This window comes from Frankliniella occidentalis, unplaced genomic scaffold (assembly GCF_000697945.3).
Source record: "Frankliniella occidentalis isolate FOCC.00 unplaced genomic scaffold, Focc_3.1 Scaffold126, whole genome shotgun sequence".
In the NCBI taxonomy this organism is placed as follows: Eukaryota; Metazoa; Arthropoda; class Insecta; order Thysanoptera; family Thripidae; genus Frankliniella; species Frankliniella occidentalis.
The window spans coordinates 202,954-213,912 of record NW_026267253.1 but is presented as its reverse complement, the minus strand read 5'-3'; the positions used below and the strand labels follow the sequence as shown (position 1 = coordinate 213,912).

At 51.7% G+C, this 10,959-nt stretch overlaps 1 protein-coding gene across 3 annotated transcripts in view; it reads right to left on the bottom strand.

Moving 5' to 3' along the window:
* Window positions 1-1,568, bottom strand: part of LOC113201983 (cell adhesion molecule Dscam2-like) — a 196,203-nt gene extending 194,635 nt beyond the window's left edge. For all 3 annotated transcript variants that reach the window (XM_052270525.1, XM_052270526.1, XM_052270527.1), the window contains exon 1: window positions 1,286-1,568. The gene's annotated coding sequence lies outside the window, so the exon portion shown is untranslated. The remainder of the gene's footprint in view (window positions 1-1,285) is intronic.
* Window positions 1,569-10,959: the final 9,391 nt, after the last annotated feature.

The following is a 10,959-nucleotide window of genomic DNA, read 5'->3' as shown; positions in this document are numbered from 1 at the left end:
CCCCCGTATCATATACGACTCGTGCGCAGTTTGTTGTAGGGGGGACACGAGGATGGACTCTCATTGACTGGAAGTCAAGGAAGCACCAAGAGACGGGGGACGGGGGTGGGGGAGAGGAGGGCCCAGCCTCTTCGGACAAGTTAGTTATTGGATCCCCACAGAAGTGCTCCCCCCACCCCAGCCCCGCAGCGACCCTCACGCCCGACAAGCAACGGACACAAGGAAGAAAATGCGAGGTTCGTAGAGCTTGCTCCCGGGCCCAGCACGCAGTGCGTCACGCCACGGGCCTAGCGTGCGGCCGAGAGGCCTAGAGGCTCCTGCCCGACAGGCGGCGTGGCAGCGTGGTCAACAAAGCCGCCCTGCGCCGCTAGCAGGTGATGGCGAGGGGTCAGGGAGTGGCGGGGCGGGGCCCTCCGGCACCTACACAGCGATTTATCAAATGGGGTGATCACATCCTCGTACACGTTAATATGTTTTTGCCATTGGGTGGGTGGGGGAGGGGGGGTAGGGAAACACACTCGCTCTCCCGCTCGCTCTCCGGTTCGACAACTGCGCACCAACGCGCGCTCGCTACCTTGTTTTCCAACGATTGCTACTACTGAATGGCGGGAGCAATAACAAAAGACACCACCAAACAACAACAATAACAACAGCAAGAACAACAGAGTGCGGAGCTCCGCTCCGCACCAGCTCTCCTCCTCTCCACGCCAAACTTTTGCTCGTGTTTGGAGCCCGCGCGCGCGCAGCCAGGCCAGGCCGGGCCTTTTCACCAGCACAAGTGGTTAATTTGCGGACCGGCCGCCGCTCGGCTCCGGGGGAATAATGAAAATGAGATGCAATTTTAGAGTGATAATAATGATGAAGAGCACGAGCGCAGACACTGCGAGCGAACGAGCGACAGAGACGGCAGAGGGATGCAGAGACAGAGAGCAGACTTTTGTCCTTTTCATCACGCTATTCAAAGTGCCAGCCGCAATCACAACAGCGACAAGCTTTGAGGGCGGGGCCGGGCCGGGCTGGGCCAAAACACACAGACACACTGCGCTGCTGCAGCTATCTGCCGCATCGATGCATCGCGATGGAATCGTGTGCCAACCCAGCATTCAGCGTGCCAGCGACAATGCTGCCAACCTCGTATCAGGTGTGTGCCACACACACACACACACACACGGCTGCACAATCACATAAGCAGTGCAAACAGCTGCGATTCTTCTTTTACGTCTGTCGTTGTTGTGTCGAGTCAAAACAACAGACGGTGCCATAACCAAGGAAGCGAGAAGCTCACCAGCTCTAGAGTCGACCGGCGGCGGCGAGCCCCATCAGAGTCACACACACTGTCACTTTGTCGTCTGCGAGAATGAAGCAGCCGATGTCACTAGAAATCCATGTCTGTCGTCGAAACGCAGAAAGAGTTGCACTCGCACACACACACACACGCTCTGCGGTTCTGTCACCCACCGGCCGTGGCGGCGTGGCTCGACGAGCTAGGACTCGTTCGCGCGACGGTCCGGTTCACGAGCCAGCGGCAGCACCAGCGGCGCACGTCTGCTCTCCACAGCGGCCGGCGGCACACTGAGCCAGCGCAGCGCAGAGCCGGAGCGGAGCAGTGCCGGCGTGTTGGCGCGTGGGGTGGAGGAGAGGAGCCGTCTAGCTGCTACCCGCTGCAGGCGAGCTGGCTGGAGCACATTGCCGTGTGTGACGTGACACCTCCCAGCCATAAAATGACAAATTAATCAAAAACGCCCGTTACTTCAACGTCGTGCGTCGAAACTATGCGGTTTTCAACAAGTCGATGTCCTATTCGACGAATACATCGACGCGACTGCAGCACGATTTATAGTTAACAACAATGAGGAGGGTGCCCGATAAGGCGATGAACTACAGAGGCTGGTGGGCGAGGGGTGCGGAACTGGCCAAAAAAGTGTATACATCATTGTGTCTAGACAATTGTTGTTTCAGATTGCGCGTGTAATGTGTATGATTGTGTCGATGATATTGACTGTGATTGTTTCAGTTTGTTTGGGAACACATTGGGACAAATTGGGACATATCTTGAAAAAATTGTGTCATGGGTGTGTCGTATTCTGTGTGGTTGTGTCCGATTTTGTGTGGCTGTTTCCGATTTTGTGTGAATGTTTCTGATTGTGTGTGAATGGATCAATTTGTGTGATTGTTTAAGATTGTGTATGATTATGTATGATTATCTCTCATTGTTTCAGATTGTAGGATAAATATTGCGACGTACTATGGGAAATTGAATAAGATTGTGACTTGATTGTGAGTGGTTCTGCCGTGATTGTTTCGGATTTGGTGTGATTGTGTTGGATTGTGTGTGATTGTGTCATGATTGTTTCTGAATATTTTTCTAGATGTACACATATTGTGTCCAGTTCCACAGAACTCGCTGGCGGGGCATGACAAACTGTCGGAAGTCCCATTTTCGTCCACAGAGAGAGAAAAGTGTTGATATTTAATGTAAAAACTGCGCATTGCACCCAGAGATCGAACTGGATGGTTAAAGGTTGAATCGGACTGAGGAAGTGAAGTGGGTACGCTGTTTTGGTTAGTTGGCCCGCGCCGCCTCGCCTCACATCTACAACGGAAGTGGTTTGGTCGAGGGAGCAATAACTTCGGGAATCATGTGTACACACCGGCCCAGAAATCACCGGGAATCAATGAGAATCACGACGGAAATCAACGGAAATCAATGAGAATCATGATTTCATTAAAACTAAACAAACGGAATGGCAGTATCTTTCCGGTCCCCGCCCGGTAGCGTGTAACTTCGTGTCATCTCGGTCAGCCTACCACTTCCTGCGACTGGAAGCGCGCGAGTAGGCGACAATGACGAGGCTCTCTCGTGTCACTTCCATCCCTTCTATTCTTGACCGCACACCGCCCCTGCCGCCGCCAAGCCGAGGCCGTGGCCAGCCGAGGTCGTCTTCCTCGCAGACTCGCGGTCCTCCTCGCCATAAAACGCCCATCTGTTTTGCGAGTTTCTCCAAAGTTTTGCGCGCGAGGTCGCCCTGCTCTTTATCTCGGCGCGAGCGGCGGGAGTAAGTGAGAGAGCGAGAGAGAGAGAAAAGAAAGGGGTGGTGTGAGGGACGCATTGATACGACGAGGATGGCACATTCCTCGAACAGATCGCAGTCGCGCCCGCAACAGAACGACCTGGCCATAAGCGGTCTCGTTATCACGATAAGTTTTTCATCCACCGCGCCCGGTGGCCCTGGCGGCCCTTTCGTTTGTTCTTGGCCCTGGCCGCACCGCGCTGCCCCACAGGGATTCGAAGTCGTGGTCGCGAACCAACCGCGCCGAGCGTGTGTGTCCTTACACAAAGTGACTTGTGTCGAGGCAATTGATATGTGACAGTTTATGGTCGCAGTCGCCCTATGCAATGTGGCCTGAGTTTTGGTCCCCACAATTTAAGTCGTCTGCTCTCTGAGACCCCTGGGTTACACCACACATCATGTGACATCCAAGGATGTCACACTACTTGTGATGTGACACATGCCACATAAGTTTTTCAAGTGTAACCATGTCATGTCGGAGTGGACAGAGCTAGGGGGTTTAGTAAAACCCAAACCCTGCTCGTGGACAAAGCGCCCCCTACCAAAACGGGATACAGGTATGCGACTTCTGGCATATGCTGGGACTCGGAATACGCGGAATACGTATATTACGCCCGGTTGGTTTTTCGCGTGTCGTCCTTAAGGGCGCGACCCGACCCCTCCGCCCTCCATTGCCCGCCGCGAGCGCGGGGCGTGTGGTCTGGCGAGGAGCGAGAAGGGTAAGGGGGAGGGGGGAGGGAGGAGGGAGGACTCAGGCGGTCGCGCACAAGGAAGGAGAAAGGTATGGGAAGATTGGAACGTCACGAATGCGGCCCGTGTTCCATTCAAATCGGCCCAAATCCAAAGTAAAGGAAGGGCGGGGGCGGAAGTGTATAGGGGAGGGAGGGAGGCGGGGGTCTGCGGGGAGCGCGTGGAGCATGGGAGGTCGGACAAGGGAGTAGTTTGGTGGGAAATGATTAAAATTCGACCGGAACAACGAAAATCACGCTCCTTATGCTCATATAGGTCTTTAACTATGTGCTCCGACTTTTTAACCCTCATACTGAGCTGGCAGGCGAGGGCGGAGGCACGGAGATGAGTGTAGGGAAAGGGAGTGGGGGGCAGCAGGATGAGATTAAAACTTTCGGACGACAGAATGGCATGAAAACGTCCACGTCAAGTTGATGAAGCTATAAAACAGTTATCGCACATGAGCCCATGTTTTATTCATCAAGCCCTCATGCCGGCACAAATGCGCGAACCCTCTTTTCATTTATGTTGTTGTTGTGTTACTTGTGTGTTTTTTATTATTATGGTTGATATCTTTCTTTTTTTTTCGCATTTTCCCCCTTTCAAAAGTCTTTTGCTTTCTGAAAACGCGACAGTGGCGCCCCCTCGCCCGAGGGGCGCGGCCCTTCTCGTGCGCAGTAAAACTCGACCGAGTGGAGCCGCGGGCCGAGCCGAGCCGGGCTCTCGCCGCGCCTCATAATCACAAAATGCCGACGGCCCGCCGCGCCGCCACGCGCCGCCACGCCATGTTATAAAGACGACTCCTAACGTAAGAATCTCTCCGTCGGGCGGGGCCGTGTCGCCGGCGGCGGGCCGAGGCCGCGGACCCCAGCAGGGAGGGGGCGCGGGGCGCGGGGCGCGCCACCACCACGCGCGCACACGCCGACGCGACACGCTTTAAAAAAAATATTCGATTACATTTTTCATCACCAGCAGCAGCAGCATCAAGAGCACACGCCCGCCTCCCTTCGTTTGCTCAACCGACAAAGATCTTTTTTATATATTTTTTTTCCATCCTCATTTTTTTCCATACTCTTTTTTACCCTCCTATATTAAAAGGCCTTCGCCTGGTCGACCCGTCCCGTCCAGCCACCCCTCTTTCCTCTTTTCACACAGTACAGAGTAATTGCTTGACCTTATCATGGGCAGGCGATTGGTGGAAGCAAAATGGCAGCAGCAATAGAAGGAGAAGGCGAAGCAGAAGCAGGAGGCGCCTAGCAGGAGCTCAGCAGGAGTCAGCAGGAGCTCAGCAGGAGCCCAGCAAAAACCAGCACGAGCCCAGCACGAACCCAGTCCAGCAGGAGCGTAGCCAGAGGCCATGCAGAAGCCCAGCAGAAGCCAAGCACGAGCCTTAGCAGGAGCCCACCAGGCGCATAGCAGGAGCCCACCAGGGAGCCCACCAGGCGCCTAGGAGCCCACCAGGGAGCCAACCAGGCGCCTAGCAGGAGCCCACCAGGCGCCTAGCTAGGAGCCCACCACCAGGAGCCTAGCAGGAGCCCACCACCAGGCGCCTAGCGGGAGCCCACCAGGCGCCTAGCAGGAGCCCTTTAAGAGCCTGCGGCCGCTGCCTGGCCAGCAGGATCCTGTTTTCGCTCGCGCGCCCTGGCATTATTTGCCTGCTTTCACTCGTCAGCCCTGTTTGCTTATTGTTTCCTGTCCTGTCGCCTCGGGCATTGGGCGGCGGCCCCCGCTAAAAAAAAAAGAGCCTCTTCACCCCTTTCTGTCCCTTTCTTCCCCCCGAACAACAACAACAGGTATCCAGCATTTCTCTCTCCACCACCGTCAGATCTCCACCCCGAACCACGGGAGCTCCGGCCACGGATTACCGGAGCTATTACCAATCCACGTCTGCCTTATTTCCTTCTACCCTGCTGCTGGGGGGGGAGGGCCGGGGTGAGGGTATGGGGAGGGGGGGTTGTGGTGTGATGTTATTTACGTCATTAGCGACGCCTTAAACCATATTCCCCTCCGCCTTAACGGCCAGTAAGGGGTGGGGTGCGCGCGAAGCGAACGGTAAAGGGAAAATAGAAGGCTCGGGGGAAGAGGTTGTCATTCCTATCACGGGGCGGGTGGGTTCACTAAAGTCCGAAAGAAAATAAATAGGTAATAAAGACTCGGGCACATACTTCGTGGCGAGATGAGGCAGTAAGACGTGTGCGAAACGTTGGCAACAGTGGCGTGCAGGCGAGCAGCGCGTTTGGGAAGTGAAAAATGCGCAGCACTGATGGTCTTTCCTGCCTCCACTCCCCTCCCCCCCCCCCTTCTTTCCCCTTTCTTCCCTCTTTGCTATCTCTCTCCCTTCCCTCGACTTTCAGACCTGCGAATAATATGGATATCCCTCCTGGCACGCGTTACGCACGCGTCCAGCGGCAGAAAGATGTTGCTTTTGTTTCTTGCCTCCCCGCTGTATGCAAATGAAGAGATATATTCTCATTTCGCTTCGCGCCGCTTTCGGCCTGCGGGGAGGCGGCGGCCCAGGAGCGTAAACCTCGCCAACAGCGAAAGCTTGAGACATCGCTCATCTCAGAGCGGCCGTGTGTTCAAATGCACTAGGGACAGACTGAGTTTAAAAACTAGCCAGAGGTGCTCTAGATAGAAATAAATTTAGCGTGTGATAATCGATGACTGAAGACATATAGACTTTGCGGTGAGGTATAAAATGATTCAAAGGTATGAAGGTAAGTTTCAAATTCCACAAAAAGGTGTTTTCATTAGTTAGAGCAGTAGCACGGCGGCGGGGAGTGGGTGAATCCCACGGAAACGTGTCGCTATTTATTCCGGGCCAGAGTTTGCTAGAGAGCGTCCACCCACGACGCAGCCCAGCAGCTATGTGGACATCCACATTGCTAATTTTCCCGGCCAATAACTCACACCTGGGCTGTTTATTTTGACGAGTGCGACGCTCCTTTCTGTCCGCCGCACTTCATTAAGCGCCGTGTGGTCTGGGCGCCGCAACCGCCGCGCCCACCCCGCCCCCCCACGCCACTCGCGACAGGTTGTCGCATTGTGGTGCTCGGCGGGCCCACGCGCCCCACCACTCCCGCCACGCCTCGGCGACCAGGGCTTTTCAATATGCATGCAAACAGATTTTGTTTTGCCCCCGCCATCCGCCGCCGCGATGATGTGTTTTGCTTCAATAACGGGCGTTGTAGGTGCGGGGGCGTCCCCGCCTGACGCGACTCCGGGGGCGTGGGGCCGAGCGGCTGCGCCGCTGTCCTCTGCCCTGGAAATAAATTTGTGTCTACGCGTTAGACCTGCCGAGCAAAGAGGCTGATTGATTTTAGATTCAGTTACAGGTTACGTAATGTGGGTTGAATGAATGTTACTGACCTGAAAGTAAAGCCAATCACTGCCAAATCTCACGTGAGACAGAGGGATAAATAAAAATACTGAGCGGTGCAAACATAATCACTGTGGTCCCGAACTTGAAATCTTTGTCAGCAAAATCGTCCCACAAGGAAATGCAAAGTCCCTCAGCGCACTTTTAACACCACATCTTAAACCTTCATTTTTCTTTCTTTCATTGGTAACACTGTCAATTCAAATGTGTACATTGTACACTTTAAATAAAGTGTACATGGCACGTACGCTTTAATTAATGTGCACACACCCATGCACACGCATTTGTAATTGTGTAGGCATGTAGACATTAATTAAAGCATACATGCCATGTACACTTTCTTTAAAATGTACAATGTACACATTTGGATTGACAGAGAAGCTGAAAGCTTCAAAAAGAAATCATTCCCGAAATTTTCTTTTTTCCTCTACCGCTGTGTCTGCCTATGGACCCAGTGTAGTATCGTGCGCTCGTTGGCGCATCCGCAGCGAGCTCGTTCGGCTGCATTCGGTACTCTTTCTCCCCCGCAACCCTCCCAGCCTCCCCCGCTGCCCAATTATCACGACACGACAACGTCCCTGCAGGCGCAGCGGCCCGCGCGGCCCCGGCACACGGCGACACGTGTGTCATGGCGGTGTGTGCTGCCAATCGTAAAACCGCACATTATTGAGAGCGAGCAAAAAACGCAATAACCCCCTCAAAATTAACAATAACAAAAAAAAAAAGGTCAGTCACTTTACGAGATAACACTCTAAATGTCAAGGGACAATTTTGTCCGTAGATTTGCAACGATTTCGTGCACATCCAGAAAGGATGCAATTTTGTTCCCTTAATTGGACAAATTGTGTGAAGTTTCACACAATTTGTCTAGTTTTAGGGACAATTTTGTTCCCTTAATTGGACAAATTGTGTGAAGTTTCACACAATTTGTCTAGTTTTACTCTGTCAACTCAAATGTGTACATAGTACACATTAAAGAAAGTGTACATGGCATGTATGCTTTAATGTGTACATGGCTATGTACACATTTATAAATGTGTACATGCCCATGTACACGTTTATAAATGTGTACATGCCCATGTACACATCTTTTAAAGTGTACATACAACCGTTAGTATATATGCCATGTACACATCTTTTAATGTGTACATGTCTATGTACACATTAATAAATGTGTACATAGCCATGTACACATTTATAAATGTGTACATAGCCATGTACACATTAATAAAAGCATACATGCCATGTACACTTTCTTTAATGTGTACTATGTACACATTTGAGTTGACAGAGTAGGAACAAAATTGCATCCTTTCTGGATGTGCACGAAATCGTTGCAAATCTACGGACAAAATTGTCCCTTGACATTTAGAGTGTACAGTTTCAAATTGTAAAAGTACTATTAATAGTACTATGTATCGACTGACAATTATTCATTGATCGAGAATAGGCTGTCGTAAACTTAAAATATATTTTTTGTAAATCATGAAGATATTTTTTTGAAAAAAATACGGAGATATTTTTCTTACTTGATCCCAGTCACAACAAAGTACTGAAGTCGTGCTAGTTGGTCGGCCGCGAGAGCCCAGTGCGCCTGTAGACCGGCGGGTAGGCCAGCCCGCCCGACACCGGTGCGCGCCCACGCCCGCGTTGCCTACGCGGCAGGGGCTCCCCCGGCCACAGATCGGCGCCGCGAGGGTCGCGCGGGGACCGAACCGTCCGAGGCAAACAAAAGAGGTCCGCAAACAGTCCAAGAAAAATGTTGACCGAGTCCCAGCCCACGCCGCTTGCATGCGTTCCAAACGAAAAAGCGCAGGGGGGAGGTGAGTGAGAGAGGAGAGCAGAGGAGAGAGGAGAGCAGAGGAGAGAGGGGGTATGGTACCCGGGAGCGTCCCTGTTTTTGTTGGACCTCTTACATTGTAGTACAAACTAAGCCCTTATCCACTTTTGTGATTGTGGATAAGGCTTGCAGAGTTTTAAGCAGTCATACACAGATTTGTGTTTCGTCATGAGCAATTTTTACCTAGTTATGCACGACGTTTTGTGCATCTGGCTGCTTACACGGAAAAAAAGAATAAGCTAAATTAGGTAATGCTTTCGCTAATATGCCCTAAGATTAGAATATTCGCTCTCCTGCCTAGTTCTTAGCTAAGAAAGGTAACAGATTAGCTTTTACAGCTAGTTGCCTCAATTTGTAGACAACTGTCATGGCTAATTTTTTAGCCCCTCATAGCTAATAATTAGCTAGGAGAGCTAACATTCTAATCTAAAGCCATATTAGCGAATGCATTGGCTAATTTAGCTAATTTTTTGTTTTTGTTTTCCTGTGGAACACTGCATGTTTATGCACAACTAACTGCATACGTGCAGTGTCATGTGTCATGAATCGAATTTCGGAGAGCGCTTGCTGCTCTTGTGTTCGACAGTGCCACCAACACAACTACGACCCTCGCGCCTCGCGCAAACCTTGGCGGCGGCCGGAAGGAGCGGTCCATCATTACGTCCAGGCGTGTGCGTGTCGGGGACAGGTTGGCGCGACTGTGTCCGCCGCCGCCACGCCATCATGCTGGTGTGTGCCGGAAATAATGAGGTGAACGCTAGCCACCCCCCCCTCTCTTCTCCCACCATACAATCCATCACAACATTTCTTCTTACTAGACTACTGCCGCGCGTGCCCTGCACTGTTAAAAAAAAATGCTGTAAATTTACAGCGAAAATGTGATTAATTTTGTTAGCAGCACATATTGTATTTTTACAGGACTTACTGTAAAACAGCAGCGTTAATGAAAATCTCGGAAACAAATTTTCCGACCAAAAGCAGTTACTTTGTTTTGCTCCTGTAAAAAAAAATATGTAATAATACGAGTGTCTTGTTTTGGAACGCAATGTGCTAACAAAATTAACTTCTCTTTTCTTGTAAATGTACAGCAAAGTAATACGTAGTAGTTTTTGTTGTGGGCCACTATGGGCCGAATATCACAAGTTTCGAGAGTGTTCAAATGAAAACAACATTTCTGTTACATAACAGGAGTGTCAATCAGGCAGTATGTCGTCAGGTGACAGTTATTTTTAACAGTGCATGGGCTCGCCAGCGCGCCGCTGGCCGGGGCGCTTCGACACGAGGTCAAAAAGCACGTGGAGGTTTTGTAATGGGCAGAGTGAAAAAAAAATATATTCCCCGTGACCCCATCTTACTCCCCTTCCTCTATAAGGAATAAAGGGAGGGGGGATAGCGAGATTAGCCAATTCGTCGTCCATGCCGCCTAATAGAAGAGTGCGAAATGCGAATGTTTTTGCAATAAGACACCTAAGTTAATGTGGGGCGATTCCGGTCAAAATATGGTTAGGTGCGGTAGTCCATATTAACAAAGGTCTAAATCTAAAGAGTAAAAAGTCAAACACACGCCCACACCAACGCACAGAGAGAAAATGAATAATCAGGGTTTTCTTTTTTCACTACACCTCCCATCTCCTCTTTGAACATTTCGTTCACACCTTACCCTCCTCCCCCTCTCCCGGATATGATTCATGCCCCCCGACGCAAGACGGACGACTCTCGGCGCGCTTTGGACGGCTTTCGACGCTCGGTGGCGGCGGCGGCGGCGGCCGCGCGGTGGTTCTCAGCCGCCCCGCGCCGCCCAGCTCAGCCGGAATGGATCATTTTGATAACGGTGCTGGATACTTTGAATGCCGCGGGCCGCCGCAGCGCAACTTTGTGCGATTAGCGAATCCATCGCTGTCACGCGCCTTATCGCCCGCCCCGCCCCGCCTCGCCCCGCC